This window comes from Giraffa tippelskirchi, chromosome 14 (assembly GCF_054371585.1).
Source record: "Giraffa tippelskirchi isolate mGirTip1 chromosome 14, T2T-mGirTip1v1.2.pri, whole genome shotgun sequence".
NCBI classification, from domain to species: domain Eukaryota; kingdom Metazoa; phylum Chordata; class Mammalia; order Artiodactyla; family Giraffidae; genus Giraffa; species Giraffa tippelskirchi.
In genome coordinates this window covers 25,994,900-26,014,938 of record NC_137288.1, presented here as the reverse complement: position 1 = coordinate 26,014,938, position 20,039 = coordinate 25,994,900, and the positions used below count along the sequence as shown (strand labels likewise).

Genomic DNA, 20,039 nt, shown 5'->3' with positions numbered 1-20,039 from the left:
ATTTCAGGGTTCATTCATCCGTTCCTGGTATTCATTATATGATTTAAGTTTTCACAATTCATTCAAAACACTATAAATTACCAGTTTCATTTTAAGAAACCATTTTAAATTGTATTGTTTATTTTCCATGGTGTTATATGCAAGATTAATTCCAGCATATTCAACAGTGCACCCTTCTTCTCCTAACATTGGAGGATGGTAGGATCTTCTGTTTTCTGAAAATCTGTATCTTCTTTTATAAACAATCTTTTTCCTGATTATTTACAAAATGAAGTTGACTTAAAGTCTAATATAACAGATGTTGAACAGAACTGCTAGAATAAAAGGGAAAAGAAGGTGGGAAACTAGACCATAAGGGACTGAGAGGTAACTCAGCTCTGTGTACAGGAAAAGAACTGTCTGATTTTCTTGCCAATTTTTACACTTCTGTTCTATAGACTTAATGTTTCAAAAACCTCCTGCTGTGATTATGCATTAAAAGTTGAGCTAATAAGGCTGTCATTAAGGTTGATGGAGAATATGAATTTGTTAAGTTATTCATAAACACTCCACATTGTTATGCAAATAGTGTATACTGTGTAAGAGTGTATAATGTGAAAGAAAATAATGGAAAATTGTTTTAAAATATCACAGATAAAATTCTTCTTGACATTGTTGAAAATTTCCAGAGTTCAGTGTTATTTATTCTTTCCCATAAAATCAATTTCTGCCAGTAAGAACTCCATACAATTGCAAAATAATACCAAACAGCTTTCAAAAGCATTTAAAAAGTCACACGAATTAGTGAAAATAAATACCAATGTTAATTATAACCCTACATGTGATAGCTCAGAGATGAGTGCAGGGGCAGTGAGGTGCTTTAGTGGGAGAATATCAGTTTATAGAGTCTCCCTACAATAATGCAGGAGACCCAGGTTCGCTCCTTGAGTAGGGAAGGTCCCCTGGAGAAGGGGATGGCTACCCACTCCAGTATTCTTGCCTAGAGGATCCCTTGGACAGAGGAGCCTGGCAGGCTACAGTCCTTGGGGTCGAAAATTGTCTGACACGATTGAGAGGCTGATATTAACACTAGAGCATCACAGCCATGTCTCCACTCTCCATTTCCCTCTCACTGTCTCTCACTCGCTTATGGCTTGGCTGCCCCTCCTGGAAAGAGGAAAGCTCTTCCATTCACCCATAACACCACCAAAAAGTGCCCATCCACATGCTAGACATTCCAAGGAGGAGGCCTCTAAATCTCCTAATTTATGCAAAAGGAACCCTTTCAGTCTAGAATCACCAACAGATTTCTGCAAAGGGTTTATCCAAATTCATCCCACCCTTGGGATTGAAATCTATACACTACTGATACTATGGATAAAAGAGATAACTAATAACAACCTACTTTATAGCACAGAGAACTTGACTCAATGCTCTGTGGTGATCTAAATGGGAAGGAAATCCAAAAATCAATGGATATATGTATACATATAGTTGATTTACTCTGTCATATAGTAGAAACTAACAACATTGTAAAGCAACTATCCTCCAATACAAATTTTTTTAAAAAATAAATAAATACTAAAGCAAAAATGAGTTAAAAAAATCAATCATCTATTCCAGTGCTGTGCTATAGAAATAAATACAGTTACAAATTTAATGCAAATTTTTTCAACAATCACATTAAAAAAAGTATAAAGGAGTATGGAAAATTAACTTATGTAATTTAGTCTACTTAGCCCAATTACCATTTCAACATGTAATCAATATAAAAATTATCAATGAGAAATTAAAACATTTTTCACACTAAAAATAATAAAGAGTTTATCCAGAAAATCACTTTTGGTGTCAGATCTCTAGGTATTAGTAAAAAGTCGCTTTGCTTGACCTAGTACTTATGTGTATGCCTTTCTCAGTCCCACCAGGAGAAAGCTGAGGCAGGACAAGTCTTAATATTAAAGACTTAATCAACGCCCGTGGCCAGAACTATGAATCATGAGAGCACTGGGAATTGAGATACTCTTGAGTGATTTGGACAAGTCAGTGTTTATCTCTCATTTTCACATCAGTAAATGACAGTTTAAATTCAATGATAAAGTGTTTTGTTGTTGTTGTTCAGTTGCTAAGTCCAACCTGAGTCTCTGTGACCCCCTGGACTGCATTACAACAGGCTTGCCTGTCCTTCACTATCTCCTGGAGTTTGTTCAAACTCGTGTCCATTGAGTCAGTGATGCTATCCAACCATCTGTCGTCCCCTTCTCCTCTTGCCCTCAGTCTTTCCCAGCATTAGGGTCTGTTCCAGTGAGTTGGCTCTTCACATCAGGTGGCCAAAGCATTAGAGCTTCAGCTTTAGCATCTGTCCTTCCAATGAATATTCAGGGCTGATTTTCTTTAGGATTGACTGGTTGGATCTCCTTGCAGTCCAAGGGACTCTCAAGAGTCTTCGCCAGCACCACAGTTTGAAAGCATCAATTCTTCGGCTCTCAGCCTTCATTATGGTCCAACTCCCATATCTATACATGACTATTGGAAAAACCGTAACTTTGGCTATACAGACATTTGTTGGTAAAGTGATGTCACTGCTTTTTTAATATGCTGTCTAGGTTTGCCATAGTTTTTCTTCCAAGGAGGAATTTATAGCCCTAAAATTTTTTGAATTTACCTCTCTCTTTTCTGTTATTATATTAGAAAGTTTTCTCTTTTATGTTTATTTCCAAATGTGTATTGAATCAAGCGCCCATGTGCTATTATAGTAGCACTAAAGTGAAATATAGTGAAATTGTATTAGTTTATACAAATAAAATAATTGCCACTAAGAACTTACTAAGAATTATCTGAGAATAGATTGCCATTCATATTTGCATGGGAATTTGAGTCCTGCTTTTTGGGGTATAAAGAGTGGAAGCTGGACTTAATCATGTATTGTGGTAGGTGGGTGAAAGAAACCCTTAGTAGTGTTTTCTCTTATTAAGCCATTTTTTTGACTTTTGGTTTTGTTTCATGGACAAGATCTTTGCTGTTTATATCGTTTGCAAATAGTGTCCCATTCTCAATGCCTTTTGAAATTTGAATAAGTTTGTTTCCATTTAAGAGCAGCATGGAAATAATTTCAAATCAACTTTGGGACAGCAATAGCAAAATGTTGTTTTGAAGTCATTGAGCATGGAGAATCATTCCTTACGCCATCTGTTGACAAAATGGAACTTTGCAGCCTGCAAGGCTCCTGAATAAACCTATGGAGTGTATTAGTGCCGGGAGCTAATTTAGTGAGGAGAAGAAGAGCAACAACAACATAGCAACAACAGAAAGCCATGGGGTGTCCTCATAAAAAGGCAGACAAAAGAAAGATCAAGAAGTGCAAACCCAGAGCTTAGATGTTTCTTTATTTGCACACATCTGCTTACTGAACACATTCCAATTTAATTATATAGCCAAATTACCATCCCTTTACAGAACTATTGTCATGGTTTTCAGATTCTTCCAAGTGTCAATTTCAGTGTAACTCCCTATATATTTCAAAACAATGCCTGGAAATTTTCCTTTCTGCAGTCATGCAGCATTTGAGGATCCAGGCATTTATTTATTATCTCATCAAATTTTTCATGTTAACTCTCGAAAAAGCACCTGCATTTGTGTAACTATCTGCCCTTGTCACTTGTCTCTATATCTTAATGAAACATTAAAAAAATAAGTATGCACATTTTCACAGAAGTATTAGAGAGATATAATATGTATTTCCTTTTTTTTCACTTTAATGAGCTAAGATTTCTATTTATATAACCAATGATAAACTTTAAACAAAAACTAATTCACTGAATATGATTGTCATCAATTCTAGAAGCATTATAAAAAGCTTTTTTCCCCCAAAAGTATCAATATTACAGAAGCTTTTTCCAAAAAATAAATTTCTATTAAACCTATGCCAGTAGGAAAGGTTGAGACATTGCCTCACCCAGTGTTTTTCAATGAAAATCTGTTCTCAAGTATGGGATGGATTTACTTATTACAATTATCGAAGTTTTAAATTATAAACCTATAAATGTGACTATTTTCAGAAAAAGTAAGGATTTTATTTCTATCAAAGATGGTTTTATATTGTTTGATAAGCTGATCGGTGGAACATAGTTACACAAGCTGAGAAATAGGTGAGACACTACAGACAACTGACAAAACTAATTTAGCAAATTGGTCCTCCATTTATCTATTCAACAAACATTTATTAAATGCGTACTTTGTGCCAAAGAATGTATGTTTTTTACATCCATTATTATATTGCTTATACACCAATCCTTTAAGTCCAATCCTTCTTCCCTATGTCGATAACTGACTCAATATGTTGTTTTTAAACTCTTAATTATTTGATTTTGTTATATGACCACTATTCTGATTTTCTTTTCATAGTTTAGAGGCTCTCAAATAAAAGAAGAAAACAAAAAAAAATTGTTACGGTAGTATTGACGATGAAGATTTTACATTCCACTGAGATTATAAGAATCTGAATTTACTTTAACAAGGAGAAATCCAGATTTTCTGTGGCCTGATGTTTATACAATTTTTGGTATTTCTTAACCTTCCTTAACTTCAGAGTAAATCCATCATTCCTTTTGCTTACTTAGAAACATACTGTTCATAAATATCCCAACCTAAAATAAATAAACATGATTTTAAGTCTCTTAAAATGTAGACTGACTCTGATCCAGATTGGAACAAGTCTTCGATTATTGCAAAGACTACGAGGTACCCTGAGGTGTTGGGGAAAACAACCAATGAATCCAGGTAGAAGCCCATCCATCTGGCAAATAACAGGTTTCTCTAGTGGAGACAGCTGCTCTCCTGGACTTCTGGCTGAAATGTACTGGAAAAAAGTCCCTACAGATGAAAAGGAGGACAAAAAGTGTTGGTGATACAGGGGAATCCAACAAAATAAGGACCTACAGCCATGAGAAAAACAGTTTATAACAACCTGTTTAGAAAACTGAGTCCAGATCTCTTCAGGGAAATGCCGGTTACCTTTTCTTCTTTCAAATGAATTTTCTGCTCTTTCCTAGCTAGTTTTTTGAAGTATTTAACCATGAACTATATTTCAATAATACAGAATAGGCAGGAAAGCTTTTCATGCATTGATTCAGTCATGGATAATTGCTCAGAAAGTAGCAAGCTCTTTGGAAGAGTGAGGTCCTCACTCACTGATCAGCAGGACAGTTTCTGGTCAGCATTTATATAATAGCCACCACCCATAAACATTTCTCTGAAGAGTTTATTGTAGAACCAATTAGTAATTTGATCAAAGGAGTGAAGGAATGCCTAACGCTATAATATCCATGCCATGGTCTTATGTGTATGACTAGGTGATTCTGGAAAGGGTACAAATTATCTTTAGTTATCTAGAACTAGGATATTAAGCAAGAAAAAAAATTATCTGGTCAAAAAAATATTTTTAGAGACTTCCAGGGAAAGAAGGGACTCTGCACTAGGACAGGCTGAGAAATGTAACCAGAATATGTGTTTTCTGGATAGAAGAACAAAGACATTAAGAAACAATAAAGAAAAAGCCATAGCATAGCAAATCCAAATTTGATTCTCAGTAGAGCTTAACCAGAGGATTCCTGGTAGTAAGGAACCCATCTGCTAATTCAGGAGGCATAAGAGATGATGGGGGTTTGATCCCTGGGTCAGGAAGATCTCCTGGAGGAGGGCATGGCAACCCACTCCAGTATTCTTGATGGGCACAAAGAGTCAGACACAACTGAAGTGACTTAGCACGCACACACAGGACTTAGCCGAGGATTCCAACACATCTGAAAATGTCTGGATGACAAATGTTGCCAACAGACCAAAAATCCACAGGTATGAAAGGTCTAGGAATCATCTGTGAACAATTTGTCCTAAGAAAAGAGACAGTTGAAACCCCTGTGATTATAGTGACTACAGATTTCACCCAGTTCTCTTTTTAGTGACAGAATAGGATCTCATGTATGTGACTTACTTTACCAATGAGTGGAAGGTATGTTTGCCGATTCCTGGTGGAAGCCGTAAAAAGCAGTGTGCCACTTTCCACAGTCCCCATCCTGCCTTGGTCACTGTGAAGGTGTGTTGAGAAAAAGGCTTTGCATCTCGCCTCCATGGTGATCACGCACATGAGCCAGCTTGCTGGGAAGTGCTGGATGAGCCTTGAGAATGAGCATAATCTTGGGGTCACTGTATCAGAAAGAGACTGTGAGAAATCTTTGTGTCAGAAGAAGCTCTTTGGCTGAACTTTGTAGAGCCTTTGAGAGCAGAAGCATCAGGGGTAGGGGGTCACTGGGTGGGGTAGGAACAGAACGGGGGATCCCAGGGAAGGTAGGAAAACGGGAGACTTCCTTTCAAGGTTTCTAAAAATATTACAACAGACTTTAAGTAGGGTCAGATGTGCCTTAATTTCAGCAAGTAAAAATTCCAGACAAACAAACATACTTGACTAATAATGTGACTCTACTATTTACTGTCTCTCTCCAGGGGACTGGGTTGTCTGGGAAAGCCTGGTTAATAGGTCCTAATTTCAATCATGACTGCACACATTTCTGTTTTGATGTGTATGCTTTCATAGCTATAATCATGCTAGAAACCATAACTTTATATATGTGTATATATATATATACGGTTTTGAATCTTTTCTGGTAAGACAAGGGTATGTTTGATATATTTTGGTCATCTTGATGATAACATAATAATGCAAATTTAAATAATTATAAAACAAAAATTTATGAAATAAGGATAAAAATTTAAGATGATTCAACTGCAGTTGGCTTCAAATTTGAATCTCCCCAAATAATTTAGCACTGTCAATTTGAAATTTCAGAAGTTGGCCTCAGTCTTTGAAAGCTTCCATATACTGCATATTTCAGAAAAAATGAGAGGCAAAATAACATGGTTCTTTGATTAAATAGTTCCAAGTGTTTGATTCTTCAAATTGTTCAAAATAATTTTTTTCTCATCTCCTACTAAATTAAATTGATTCTCTTAGGAACTAAAGAGATTTTGGATCAATCTTTGTATTCAAATTAAAAATATTTCAGTGGAGAAAAACACCCTTTGGCTCTGCCTAAAATCTTTAGTTCTTCTTATCAGTTGAGTTCCCTGCCCCCCAGTGTTTATTTTCCTGTCGGCATTAATGCAAAGTGACCCTTGATTGTTTGAGATGGCTTTAATAATACGAATTTCATATGCTGGTACAGAAATAAAGTGTACACACTGAAGTGACCTGTCAATAAACTTCTTGAAAAGTCTTTTGATTTTTGTTTCTGTACAAGTCCAGGGTCAATAATGTTGTCCACTCTTCCCATGAGAGATTTGATGTTATGAGGAATATCTAAGAGTCATAGCCATCACATGATAAGCACAAATGGTAAATTTCATGACATTTCTCATGTCATAAAAGAATGAAATATAATAGAAAACATACTTTGGTTTTATTGTAAAACCCTGGGAACACAAGGCAAGGCAGCCTGTAGAGGAACAGAAATGAGCAGCAACAAAGTTAGTGAAACACAGCAGAAGCCCTGATTAAACTGTACCTGAAGCCTGATATATATCTCTCCATATGTCAATTTGATAGCCCAGTAAATCTGCTTTTCCTGAGTTGGGTCATCTGTTAGTTGCCTCTGAAAGTGTGCTAACCCATGCATACAAATACTGATCTTGAATGCTTTTATTCATTTAAAAACTCAATACATTTTGAGTAATTGATTAAATGACATTAATTTATATCCACACAAATTATATATATTATATATATATGTATATACACACACACACATGCAATGACAACTTGCCAATTAAAAATTCCATTAATCACAGAAGTAATGTAATGTGTCAAACAGGAATTTTGACATTTTTGCTTCAATGAGTTTTTAGTGAATTTAGTAGCCATAATAAAAAGGCACAGAAGTATAAAATTAAAATTTTATTTTAATTTAATAACCTAACCAAAAACCAACAAAAGGGATAAAGTCATGAAGAGATAATTATCATGGAAATACTTATGAAAGTAATGATGGTTTGGAGTTACTTTTTAAATTGCCCTTAAATATATGTTTTTGACTGTGATATAGACACTAAGCATCATGTTGCACAGTAGTCTGCGGCATAAATCGGCACTAATCTTCCACAGAACAATGTGAAAAGTGGTATCAAAAATAGTAAGAAATGTATTTTTCTGTTCATTGATTTGACTTTTAAAATTTTTCCTAAAAAAAAAATGTTACAACTGTCAAAATATCTGTACGTTTACAGCTATAGCTGTTATTTTTGTAATAGCAGAAATTATACTCAAGCATATCCAAATTAGGACTTAGCTTTAACAAATAAAGAACAGAATACAATGATTTGCAAATTGAATAAGCTGTTGTAAGGAGTTAATCAGAAGACTGACATGATTATATGTGCATTTTTCTTTTTACTAACTCTAGGCCCAGGCAGGAGAATGAAGGGGAGGTTATAGGTTTGTCATTGGACAGGACTGTTGGTGAAAGGGGGAAGGAACCATCCCATTTAAAAATGGTATTTTAAAAACAATTCAACTATTTAACAGCAATCGTTTGTTGAGCATATACTATGCATCAGACACTGACATAAACAAATTAAGACTGTCAAGTCAATATGTGCTTAGAACTGGACATGGAACAACAGACTGGTTCCAAATAGGGAAAGGAGTATGTCAAGGCTGTATATTGTCACCCTGTTTATTTAACTTATATGCAGAGTACATCATGTGAAATGCTGGGCTGGATGAAGCACAAGCTGGAATCAAGATTGCCAGGAGAAATATCAATAATCTCAGATATGCAAATGACACCACCCTTGTGGCAGAAAGCGAAAAAGAACTAAAGAGCCTCTTAATGAAAGTGAAAGAGGAGAGTGAAAAAGTTGGTTTAAAACTCACCATTCAGAAAACTAAGATCATGGCATCTGGTCCCATCACCTCATGGCAAATAGATGGGGGAAACAGTGGAAACAGTGAGAAACTTTATTTTGAGGGGCTCCAAAATCTGCAGATGGTGGCTGCAGCCATGAAATTAAATGACACTTGCTCCTTGGAAGGAAAGTTATAACCAACCTAGACAGCATATTAAAAAGCAGAGGCATTACTTTGTCCACAAAGGTCCATTTAGTCAAAGCTACGATTTTTCCAGTAGTCATGTATGGATGTGAGAGTTGGACTATAAAAAAAGCTGTACACCGAAGAACTGATGCTTTTGAACTGTGGTGTTGGAGAAGACTCTTGAGAGTCCCTTGGACTGCAAGGAGATCCCACCAGTCCATACTAAAGGAGATCATTCCTGGGTGTTCATTGGAAGGACTGATGTTGAAGCTGAAACTCCAATACTTTGGCTGCCTGATGTGAAGAACTGATTCATTTGAAAAGACCCTGATGCTGGGAATGATTGAACGCCGGAGGAGAATGGAATGACAGCGAAAGAGATGGTTGGATGGCATCACCAACTCAATGGACATGAGTTTGAGTAAATTCGGGGAGTTGGTGATGGACAGGGAGGCCTGGCGTGCTGCAGTCCATGGAGTCTCAAAGAGTCAGACACAACTGAGCTACTGAACTGAATTGAACTGAACTGATCATTACATCTACCCTTCTTCAGTTCCCTAGAAGACTGAAGGATCTCAAGATTAATAAATTGGAGAGATATTTTCAAAACGGAGCCCTTGGATCTTAGAAGTGAACCTCCTCTATATTTTTCCCTTGAACTGGATAATTCAGTCTTTCAGGAGTTAGCAATGGCTAGGCAGCAGGTCTTTTGGAATATCTGAACCACCTGTGATCCAGGTTCCAGACACTGAATTCAACCCCAAATTCCCATCACTTCTTAAGGTGGGTTGAGACTGAGGTAAAGATCAATCTGGTCATTAAAAGGACATGCACTAACTTTGAACTTCAGGAGTATGTGTGGATATGTGTGTGTGTGTGTGCTCAGTCATGTCTGACTCTTTGCAACCCCATGAACTGTAGCTCATCAGGCTCCTCTTTCCATGGAATTTCCCAGGGTAGAATACTGGAGTGGAGTGCCATTTCTTACATCAGGAAATCTTCCCGACCCAGGGATCAAACCTGCATTTCTTGCATCTCCTGAATTGGCAGACAGATTCTTTACCTTTGGGCCACCCTGGAAGCCTGAACTTGGAGTAAGCTGTACAGTATTAACCACTGCAGTTAACTTGGAAACTTAAAAGGTGATTAGGATGGTACCAAATCAGTACAGCTTTTGCTGATACTAAAATCTACCCTTTGGGATATATGATGAGTCCCAGGAGTTCAAACTCAGGCCATAAGAACATTAATTTCATTGAGTTTTTATAGAGGCTGTAGGGTCAGGAAGTAACCAAGCTATCTCAGAATAGGAAGTATATGAATATATCTTCCAGATTTAAAACCACATCATAATATTCCATTAGAGATGGTTGGAGAGGGCTTTTATGAAACCAAAGTATTTAACCCATTAGCTGAATGCTTGAATCTTGCCCGATAGTGTTTCACTTAAGCATTTTCATAATAGTGAGAGATGACTAATAAACTGATTTCAAATTTTGCTGAGCCTAGACCATTTTTGCTTGAAAAACTGTTCCTTTAAACTGGGTCAGGCCTTGAACAAAGAAACCAAAGATAAATCTCCACTGACATCAAACTTTGGAAATATAGATAGCTAAAGAGACAGAGACAGAGAGAGACAGAAAGATAATCCTCCAAACAGAGAATACAGTGCCCAGCTGTTTTCTCTTTTCAGGACTTCTGCTCTGTTCTCCTGACCTGGTCTTATCTCCTGAGGTCCTGTCTTCTTGCTGATTCTCCTCTTACATGTACACTTTACTCATAAATATTAATTGATCATCGCAGCACAGTTCTTGGTACTGAGGATATAACCATAAACACACAAGCACACACAAGGTCTCTGATATTATACTCCTTACATTGTATGGAGAGACAGACAACAAAGAATAACTAAGAAAGCACATGAATAAAATAAAATCGGTAAGTGATGCCAAATATATAAAAAATGAAATGGGGCAAATGACCCCAGAATGACTCTGTGATAGGGGAGAGAACAAATGGGTTTATGATGTAGGGGTCACGTGAAATGCTTTTTCTTTTTTTTTTAAGATTTCAGCTTTTGTGTTGGGTTGGTCTTCACTGTGCTTAGGCTACTACTTTTTATGTCCTATGTATTTAAGAAAAGAGTTATTAAAGAATATATGTATTAAGTTCACTAAATGCATATTTTCATGTTCTCCCTATCTTATTTTTGTACACTTCCTGAGCAGTCCTGGCATTCAATGAAGAGTGAGCTTTAAAATATACATTATGTTCACTGGTTGAACGAAAATACTTTTAAGTATTTTGGCTTTTTTTTCTCACATAGCCTAAATAAAGGCGTAAATGGTGAAAAGGCAATTTAAAACAAAAGATATTACAAACTGTACTACGACAGAGAAAATGTTCCCTAAGCGAGCTTAGCATTTGGGAACAGTATTGAGTTGATGCTTTTACTCTCTAAAGCTGTACATCAATATCTGCTGGAGGGTGTGGATGTTCTACTCAAGACGAAATTAGCACAGACATCCAAAAACACGCGACCATAGCACAGAAATGTAGAAACATAAAGAACATTTTATGTTTCCGCAAAAAACAATTCCTGCATTTTAAACAGGCATAAAGTTTTGAATCCACCAAAACCCAAAGGTTGTTTTGTATGTTTATTATATCTAATCTACAGTAACGAACTAGTTGGGGAGAACAGTTTAGTTTCCTGAGTGAGCAACAGTAAAGCCCTTGCTCTGAAATACCATTGCAGCTCACCAGCCCCTCCTAACCACTGGTTCTCGCCTTTCCTCCAAACAATAGCTATAACAACATCTTCTCAATGGCACAAGTCTGGCCCATAAAAAGGACCATTTGTTGAAGAGTTTGTACTCTGGTGCAAACAGCATGTGCTCAGCAACCATAACTCTAAAGTGTAACTCTTCAATAACTGTTAGTTGTTTAGATGTACATATGTCAGTTTTCTCATTCATGAGAAATGAAAGCAATACCTAACATCAGGGTGTTGTGAAGATTAAATTAGTTAATGTATATCCAAGACATTGAACAATGATAGACACAAAAAATAAAAGTTTTCCATATAAATACATTATTATCATCATCATCATTATCATGCTTATTTAGTGGGCTTCTATCAGCCTTGCTCTATTTTATTTCTCAATGTTATCAGAACTCAGGTGGAAGAAATTGTAGCATTATCAGATGTTGATATTGGAGCCAAGAATGGAACGAGAAAGTTGTAAAATGAGATGAGAAGTAAAAAATTAGGCCTCAAGGAAACAATGACAGGCTTTTAGTAGGCCTGGAGAGCATGTAATCAAAGATGATGACCTTGGCTTTGTGGAGAGGTACCGTGTCATAGGATGTGGCTACATTATTTGGGTGGAATATATTACAGACTAAATTATCAACCGTAGTATGGACTTTTTGTTTTGTTTGTTTCGAGTATAGTTGCTCTACAATATTGTGTTTCTTCTGTATGGCAAAGTGAATCAGCTATGAAAGTGAAATGTTAGTCACTCAGTCATGTCTGACTCTTTGTGACCCCATGGACCGTAGCCCGCCAGGCTTCTCTGTCCATGGAATATTCCAGGCAAGAATATTGGAATGGGTTGCCATTCTCTTCTCCAGAGGAACTTCCCGACCCAGTGATCGAACCAGCACCTCCTGCATTGCAGGCAGATTCTTCACCGTCTGAACCACCAGGAAGTCAACTATCTGTATACATATATCCCCTCTTTTTTTAATTTCTTTCTCATTTAGGTCACTACAGAGCATTGAGTAGAGCTCCCTGTGCTATATAGTCAGTTCTCATTAGTTATCTATTTTATGCATAGTATCAATGGTCAATTCAATAGATGTCAATCCAATAGATGTCAATCAATCTCCCTATTCATCCCACCTCTTCTTTGCCCTTGGTATCTGTACCTTTGACCCCTATGTCTCTGTCTCTATTTCTGGTTTGAAAATAAGATCATCTATTCCATTTTTCTAGATTCCACATATTTCATTCATATAGATATTTGTTTCTCTCTTTCTGACTTAACACTCATATGACAGTCTCTAGGTCCATCTACAACTCTGCAAATGGCACAATTTTGTTCCTTTTTATGGCTTGAGTAATATGACCTGCCATGACAGACTTGTCTTTTGAGGCCTTTGTCTAGGCCTTTGTCCTTAAACTTGCTTAGCTCTGTGGGTTCTCGTAAAGATTGCAAACTTAACACCAAAGTATGTACAGAAGTAAATATTTACTTTGAATGAGGAAAGGTATTACTAGAAATCTCAAATTTTTAAAAGGCTGATAGTAAAAAAAAAAAAAAGCTGATAGTTATCTTAAACATCCCAAAAGTAAAACATATATATATATATGTGTGTATATATATATGTGTGTGTATATATATATATATATATATATTTGTTCAATTCTAACCTGACATCTCTATAATAAATCTATTCCATTTTTCTTGTCCTACTATTTAATTCTCTTTACATAAAAATATTGCTTAATGCCATTTTTATAGAGATAATAGGAAGAGAGTGTGCTCATTCTTCTAGCATATTTACAAACAAATAAAATTTGTTTTAATTTTGATAGTTTAGGAATATTTGGTTTGAATTTGCCACTTGTGTAAAACTGTAGAAATTTGCATGATATGATCTTAAATTGTAAAAATTATAGTCAGTATGAGAAAATCTCTGACATGTTTCCTTCATCTAGGTAGTAGAAGATTTAAAAGTTCTTTTTTTTTTTTTAAGCTAAATGTTGGCTCTATACATTTTTGATTTTGTTTAATCCTCCAGCTACCCACATACATCTGGTTTTGGGTGCCAAGGGGCTTGATAGGATTTCTGACTCTATTTGTATTGATACATCAGAATTCTAAGGGAATCTATGCTGTTATATTCCTTCTTCTGAAGAACAATGACAACCTGCCTATGCATGTAAGGGAGCCTCATACCTCATCCCAGTGAATCCAAGCAACGTATCTCCAACTCAGTTTTTCATTTGATAGATCCAAAACCAAATCCATCCTCCACCAATATTACCCAGCACAAGAGCAAATGTGATGGAAGGGAAGCAGCATGGAAGGGGACATTTGTTTTATCTAATAGCAGCTGAAACATCTTGTTTCTGTAAATTTTATAAAATTTGAGACTCCACTGCTTAAAAGTCTCCTGGCTGTCTGGTAAATGTGGAAAGAATAGTTTCTTTAGTTGCATCAATTGGGGCTACTCTCTAGATGCAGTGCACGGACTTCTCATTGCGGCACCTTCTCTTGTTGCAGAGCACAGGCTCTAGGGTGCACAGGGGTCAGCAGTTGCGGTTCCTGGGCTCCAGAGCACAGGCTCAGTAGTTGTGGCACGGGGGCTTAGTTATTCCACAGCACGTGGGATCTTCCCAGATCAGGGATCAAACCCATATCTCCTGGATTAGCAGGTGAATTCTTTACCACTGAGCCACCAGGGAAGCCCTGGATGTGCTTGTCTTAGTTCTGGTTCTCCTCTTGAGGAGAAATCCTAGCCTCCAGGAACTACAGTTCCCCTCTGTTTTCAACATTCTAGTATTCTCCAGCCCCACCTCTACAATCCCTCTCAATCATGCATGCATGTACCCACACAAGGGGAGGCAAACCCAGGCTGCCATGCCCACTAGTAGGCCTAATCCTGGAGTTGAGATTCTACATTTATATGGATTTTACATTAGATTGGATATTCACATTTAACATTTTGTAATAAATAGGTTGATCCCTGGGCCTCCAATCTGCCTTACTTTTGATTTAATGTCTCAATATGTGCAAACATTGAGAAGGAGAGAGTATGTCTCATCAATTTCTTGATCTGAAGCCATAATTTCCCCATTTAAGCCAACACTGCTGTTCAGTCACTCAGTTGTGTCTGACTCTTTGTGACCCCATGGACTGCAGCACATCAGGCTTCCCTGTCCTTCACTATCTCCCAGAGTTTGCTCAAACTTATATCATTGAGTCAGTGATGCCATCCAAACATAACACCCTCTGTCATCTGCTTCTCCTGCCTTCAATCTTTCCCAGCATCAGGGTCTTTGCTAATGAGTTGGCTCTTCATATCAGGTGGTCAAAGTATTAGTGCTTCACTAAGTTAACATAGTGAAGAATCTTGAATACATTAAACAAGTTACTATTTGGACTTTAGAAAAATACCTCTGTCAGAGTAGCAGTTTTCTCACATTTCTTATCTTGGTCTTCATTTGTTACACATACTTTCTCTTTAATCTCCCATGATTGCTTCAAAACCATATTCTGAGAAACATCAGCAATCAACCGACATGATGACTCTCCAATTATATGGATCCATCCTGTATCCAGTCACCTATAAAGTAATTTACATTAAAAAAAAAACACTCTGTGGCAGAACATATAATATTTTTAGGAGAAGGATGATTCTATACCTAGAGAAACAAAATGTTGGCATTTCAAATCTGTCTCTGAGCCAGTCCTCTCCGAGACACCTGGCTGAATCCTATGAAAAAAAAAAAGGTTGAACTAAGTGAAAATGAAATAGATTTTGATGAAAATCTTTGTAAACTTTCCAAGACAAACAAGTATGCTTTAGTATCTGATTGCCAAAATCCTAAGGGAAGATGAGCAACTTTTTGGAGTCACTTTTAGATGGAACACAACTAAGATTTTGAGCAGAGTGAAATGCAAATAAAAGGCATGAGTATTCCTCAGAGAGGAATGACATACTCCTTTTCCTATTTGGAACCAGTCTGTTGTTCCATGTCCAGTTCTAACTGTTGTTATACATCTTAAGTTTGTTAAAATGACAAAAAAAAAGAAAAGAAATATGGTAACCCAAGAATAAGATCATGGCATTGGGTCCCATCACTTCATGGCAAATAGGTAGGGAAACAATGGACACAGTGACAGACATTATTTTGGGGGGCTCCAAAATCACTGCAGATGGTGACTGCAGCCATGAAATTAAAAGACATTTGCTCCTTGGAAGAAAATGCAGCTACTCAGGAGTGCATGACTCCACTGTGGTGATGACTGGATGGACAGTTTGAGGCTTCTGAAAATTGATATGAAGACTCGTCATTTGGGGGCAGGAGGTAGAAACTATAAATATCTCATGATCAATAAACAAGAATTTCTTACACATACAATGTACTTTTTGAGTATTTCAGTAATGGTAGGGTGTGAGAATTCACAGTTGGAGGCTAGATTCAGCAAAAATACAGACTATGATAGTTTATTGTATAATTTATAGTTTATAGATATTGCTGATACATAAAAACCGGTTCTTTCTTGAAGGGAAAGAGGCCATCAGAATATCTTTTCTGCCTGAAGGCAGAGTTTAAATTCTTCTATTAAACATTCTCTCTCCTGACTATTATTCCCTCAGTCTGTTCACTATGTCTATTTTGATGTTGTTGTTTAGTCGCTAAGTTGTGTCTGACTCTTTTTGCGACCCCATGGACTGTAGCATGCCAGGCTCCTCTGTCCATGGGATTTTCAAAACAAGAATACTGGAGTGGGTTGCCATTTCTTTCTCCAGGGCATCTTCTGGACCCAGAGATCAAACTGGCATCTCCTGTGTCTCCTGCATTGGCAGGCAGATTCTTTACCTTTGCACCACTTGGGAAGTCCTACTGTGTCTGTTAGATTCTTCAAAGAATTGGAGAAAAACAATTATAGGATCATCATGATCAACGACCAATTATATGTCATCATTAGATAATTCTAATGATGATGATAACTGAGACCCTACTGTGTCCAGGGTGTCAAAGCCTGATTTCTTCAATAAATTCCAAGCCCCCTATACCCCAAAGCAAAACCTTTGCCTAATATATAATGGGTTCTCAAGACATAACTGTTGATTGGTAAATAAATGTGGGTCATCAAGTTATTTCTAAATTTACCCTTCAATTTCTTCTTATTCATAATGTATACATAGAATTTCTAATTTAAACTATGGATGAATGTTTAAATTGGAATATAATTATGTGTCATTTTAGTTAACTGAAGAGACCCTATTGAATGACTCACATACTAAGGAATGAAATATTCAAAAATAGGTTGCTACTTCAGATAAATTGTGAACTGGAGATACTTTTTTTTCAGATAGCAGTGACTAATTGCTCTTTTTTTTGGCCACCAAGGAGATATTTCCCAATGATGCATTTTATGCTTGTCCTTTTTGACATTCTTTTTGACCCTGATAAAATTAAAAGGTATCTTAGTAATAATTATGAGCTTATAATGGCTTAAGATATCAATTTGCACAGAATATTTTCAACTTATTAAGAAATGCCATCAAAGAAAGACAAAGCCTTAAGTGATAAAATAATTGAAATCATAAATGTATTACAACTGAGGTAAACACATAGCCCAACGTCTCATCAATAGAAGAGTTTGCCTTCTACTTGTTCATTACTGTATGTTGGAAATAATATTTAAATAGATAATATTTTACAGGTGCAAGAAATCCTTGAGTTCACTTCCCTAATGGCTCAGACAATAAGGACTCTGCCTGCAATGCAGGAGACCCAAGTTCAATCCCTGGGTCAGGAAGATCCTTGGAAATGGCAACACACTCTGGTATTCCTGCCTGGAGAATCCCACGGACAGAGGAGCGAGGTGGGCTACAGACATTGGGGTCGCAAAGAGTCAGAGAGGACTGAGCTACTAACACTTTCACTTTTCAATGTCCTTAGCACTCAGTGGGATCCCACACACATATTTCACAATGACTGAGTGCTAAGTGCTTTAACAATGTCAGATAATTCTCAGACTTCTTTGGCGTCTCTTGGGTTAGGTATGGAATCTTTAGAAAACACGTGCTTAATATTAGCAAATTGTCTTTGCTTGGTAGAGATTTATAGAAAGGTTTTTATCTCTGACTTGATAAAAATATTTTGCTCTCTTTTCATTTATTTCAAAATGTTTTCCAAAGAGGCAAAGATTTCAAGGGTCTGTGAACAGAATGTAACTAAACAAACATCAGCTTTTGGCTTTATCTTTGTTCCCAGATTTAATGAGTCATATGATTAGTCTGGAATAGTTTCATTAAGTTATTTTTCCTAAGGTTTTATACATCTTTCAGTTCAGTTCAGTTCAGTCGCTCAGTCATGTCCAACTCTTTGCCACCCCGTGAACCATAGCACTCCAGGCCTCCCTGTCCATCACCAACTCCCTGAGTCCACCCAAACCCATGTCCATTGAGTAGGTGATGCCATCCAACCATCTCATCCTCTGTCATTCCCTTCTCCTCCTGCCCTCAATCTTTCCCAGCATCAGGGTCTTTTCAAATGAGTCAGCTCTTCATATCAGGTGGCCAAAAGTATTGGAGTTTCAGCTTCAACATCAGTCCTTCCAATGCACACCCAGGACAGATCTCCTTTAGGGTGGACTGGTTGGATCTTCCTGCAGTCCAAGGGACTCTCAAGAGTCTTCTCCAACACCACAGTTCAAAAGCATCAATTCTTCTGCGCTCAGCTTTCCTCACCTTTCAACTCTCACGTCCATACATGACCACTGGAAAAACCATAGCCTTGACTAGACAGACCTTTGTTGGCAAAGTAATGTCTCTGCTTTTAAATATGCTATCTAGGTTGGTCATAACTTTCCTTCCAAGGAGTAAGCGTCTTTTAATTTCATGGCTGCAATCACCATCTGCAGTGATTTTGGAGCCCCCCAAAATAAAGTCTGACACTGTTTCCATTGTTTCCTCATCTATTTCCCATGAAGTGATGGGACCATATGCCATGATCTTAGTTTTCTGAATGTTGAGCTTTAAGCTAACTTTTTCACTCACCTCTTTCACTTTCATCAAGAAGCTCTTTAGTTCTTCTTCACTTTCTGCCAAAAGGGTGATGTCATCTGCATATCTGAGGTTATTGATATTTCTCCTAGTAATCTTGATTTCAGCTTGTGTTTCTTCCAGCCCAGTGTTTCTCATGATGTACTCTGAATATAAGTTAAATAAGCAGGGTGACAATATACAGCCTTGACGTACTCCTTTTCCTATTTGGAACCAGTCTGTTGTTCCATGTCCAGTTCTAACTGTTGTTATACATCTTAAGTTTGTTAAAATGACAAAAAAAAAAAAAAAAGAAATATGGTAACCCAAAAATAAGATCATGGCATCAGGTCCCATCACTTCATGGCAAATAGATGGGGAAACAATAGACACAGTGACAGACCTTATTTTGGGGGCTCCAAAATCACTGCAGATGGTGACTGCAGCCATGAAATTAAAAGACACTTGCTCCTTGGAAGAAAAGCTATGACCAACCTAGACAGCATATTAAAAAGCAGAGACATTACTTTTTCAACAAAGGTCCATCTAGTCAAAGCTATGATTTTTCCAGTAGTCATGTATGGATGTGAGATTTGGACAATAAAGAAAGCTGAGCACCAAAGAATCGATGCTTTTGAACTGTGGTCCTGGAAAAGACTTTTGAGAGACCCTTGGACTGCAAGGTGATCCAACCAGTCCATCCTAAAGGAAATGTCCTGAATATTCATTGGAAGGACTGATGCTGAAGCTGAAGCTTCAATATTTTGGCCACCTGATGCAAAGAGCTGACTCTTTTGAAAAGACCCTGATGCTGGGAAAGATTGAGGGCAGGAGGAGAAGGGGACGACAGAGGATGAGATGGTTGGATGGCATCACCAACTCTGGACATGAGTTTGAGTAAACTCTGGGAGTTGGCGATGGCCAGGGAAGCCTGGCGTGCTGCAGTCCATGGGGTTGCAAAGAGTCAGACATGACTAAGCAACTGACCTGAATTGAACTGAACCCAAGGATTAACAAAATGATGATTATTGCTTTCCTCTGAAACATGACCTAACAAGTATGAAACATAAATAACATCGATAAAATGAAGTCTTCACAATACCATTAGATCCAGCTTTCAGAACACACACTTACTTAGTGCTACTCTGTTTAAAAATGATTCTATAGGAATATAATCTACGCTATGGTG

General features: G+C 37.2%; 1 long non-coding RNA gene across 1 annotated transcript in view; it reads right to left on the bottom strand.

The window, feature by feature from the left end:
- Nucleotides 1-3,343: 3,343 nt before the first annotated feature.
- The window catches only part of LOC145533835 (uncharacterized), an 84,389-nt gene continuing 67,693 nt past the window's right edge, over nucleotides 3,344-20,039 (bottom strand). Inside the window, exons 5-8 of the long non-coding RNA XR_014074258.1 lie at nucleotides 18,866-19,017; nucleotides 15,247-15,415; nucleotides 5,966-6,193; nucleotides 3,344-4,848 (exon numbers count right to left, since the gene is read on the bottom strand). This is a non-coding gene — a long non-coding RNA (uncharacterized LOC145533835). The remainder of the gene's footprint in view (nucleotides 4,849-5,965; nucleotides 6,194-15,246; nucleotides 15,416-18,865; nucleotides 19,018-20,039) is intronic.